The sequence below is a fragment of the Limulus polyphemus genome, unplaced genomic scaffold (genome assembly GCF_000517525.1).
Source record: "Limulus polyphemus unplaced genomic scaffold, Limulus_polyphemus-2.1.2 Scaffold4035, whole genome shotgun sequence".
Lineage (NCBI taxonomy): Eukaryota > Metazoa > Arthropoda > Merostomata > Xiphosura > Limulidae > Limulus > Limulus polyphemus.
Genome location: NW_013669645.1, coordinates 23717 through 26204, shown reverse-complemented (window position 1 = coordinate 26204; position 2488 = coordinate 23717). Strand labels below are relative to the sequence as shown.

Sequence of the window (2488 nt, the reverse complement as noted above, 5' to 3'; positions counted from 1 at the left end):
AAATTCAAAATTTTTGCTATGATATTTACAGACATTCCCAGAACTTGTGACTCTGTCTTTACACAGATATTGTCATAAAAGAAAATACTGTATGGTACTGCAAAATTCTGATGACCTACTGAGGAGATATTTAAAATATTTCGATGAACAATCCAAGCCATCCCTATACAGGTAGTGGTACCACCTGCCTGACAAAAAATGATAGATTTTGTGTAATTCCTATCTCTTAGGGTATTTCTTACTTACATATACATTTTTTTTAAATAAAAGTTCCATCCTCAAGATCTGTAATCAAAATTGTATAAACAAATACTGAAGTAGGTAATTTGGTGCATATCATTTGTTCAATGCATTAGAATCTACTTCAAAGGATCATTTGTTTTTGTAATGAACCATAGTTTTCATTTACAAACAAGGCATATTAGCTGTGTTTTAATAACAAGAGATAAGAGCACTGGTGACAAAAGCTTTTGTCTCAAACTGATAATACAATTAAAGCTTATTCTGTCACACTGAACTTGAAATAAAGTCATCAAGTTGAAGATTTGGATATTGTCTTATCGGAGCATTCATTCTACATTAAATATTAGAGAATTTGCTTTAAGAGCCAAACTTTGATTTTTATTGTACGCTTCCATCAAAACATCACACCAATTTCTTACATAGAAAGAAACTATATACAAATTATTTCTTGGAATATGCTTTCTACAAGTAATGAACTAGTTTCTTATATACAAAAATAATCTTCAGTTTTACTGAAAACAATGGAAGATAAGAGGTTTTATAAATTTGTTTCTGTTCAACTACATATTATGTGTGAAATAATCTACTGTGATGTTATTTTTCCAAATAAAACTGTCCAACTTTTTCAATCAATCAATAAAATGAGAGCTATCGTATGTCACAATTTTTATTAGCTGGTAATTAAAATATGCTATCTTCATCTCTTCACAATAATAAGGGGTTTGTTATCTTAAAAACAATTTACAAAACATTTCATGAACAATTAAAATAGAAATTATATAATTACAATCTTTGTTTCACATGAGTAGAATGAAAACAAAAGTATTAAATACTCCAAATTGTATATTAGGAGAGAACTAAATCAAGGTTTTTAAGAGACATTTTATTATTGCATAGTTGAGTTCCAGAAAGATTGTAGCCACAAGATGAAGTGAGAGAAAACAAACTATGGTGATAAACATCATGACCACAGCAATATTGCAGTTCCTTTCAAATATTAATAAACTAATCTTTAAAAAATCAATTATCTGAAGATAACTTTCAAATAATTACCTTTATTTCTTAAAATTGTTATTGAATATATTTTCTTCATCCAAAATGAAAGAATTATCAATACGTTATCTAAGTTTAATTAATGATAAAGAGAAACCCACTTGAAGTGAAACTGAAGTTTCAAACTGTCTTTGTTAAGGTCAAAACATTGTTCTTGTACTTTAGTTTAATTAAAGTTTTTAATACCCATACCAGCCATCTCTGCTATACATTATCTAAGTTTGCTAACGATATTCTAGGTTTGGATGTTGCTGGCTACAAGGAGAATGCTACTGCTTTACAAAAGGATTTAGATCATTTTAGAAGTTGAGTGAATATATGGTAGATGGGTTTTAATTATAATAAATACTAATGAATGCATTTGGGATATTATAATTTGAAGTACAAGTATAATTTTGATGGGAATAACTTAACAGTGTCATGAAAGTAAAAGACCTTGGTGTTCTAGTTGATCAGTCTCTTAAGCCATCCAAGCAATGTGCTGTTGTTAGTGGAACAAACAGGATTTTAAGCTGTATCTACAGAAATACTGAATAAAAGTCTAAAGAGACTATACCGTCATTGTATAGGTCACTGGTATAGTGGTAAGACGACATTTGTAGTATTGTATTCAGTCTTAGGTGGCTTACCTTATAAAGTTCTCTGAAATTGTTTTCTTGTGATAAAAGATGAGTTAGAAGGGATCTGATTGAAATTTTTTTAGATTGCTATGGGAATTGACAGATGGTGCATCATCTATTTTCATACTTAATGGAGAGAATGGTAAGTATCTCTAGGGGGGACAAAAACAAATTTTGGCTGAGTAGGAGCTATCTCCAGATAAGACAGCTTCATTTTTCTGACAGGGTGGTTGGCTATTATAATGGGTTGCCTTCACACATGGTAGATATGGTCAATTTATGGATATTTAAGAAAATGCTTGATAACTATTTGAATGATAATACTGGTTTTAAGTGTTTTATTTTTATTTTAAAGTTAAGTGGATGGGGCATCCTAGATGGTCCCTTAAATGATAGGAGTGTGTGTGTGTGTGTGTGTGTGTGTGTGTGTATATATACACACACACACACACACACACACACACACACAATAATAAATAAACTAACTAAACTTAAAATAAACAAACTAAAATAACAAATAAAATAAAACTAATTACTTAACTTAAACGTTTAAGTTAACGTAGTAACGTTAA

The 2488-nt window shown here is 29.7% G+C and overlaps 1 protein-coding gene across 2 annotated transcripts in view; it reads right to left on the bottom strand.

Moving 5' to 3' along the window:
- LOC106470488 (maltase 1-like) overlaps positions 1-2488 on the bottom strand; it is a 34512-nt gene that overhangs the window by 30965 nt on the left and 1059 nt on the right. The gene's annotated exons all lie outside the window — the stretch shown is intronic.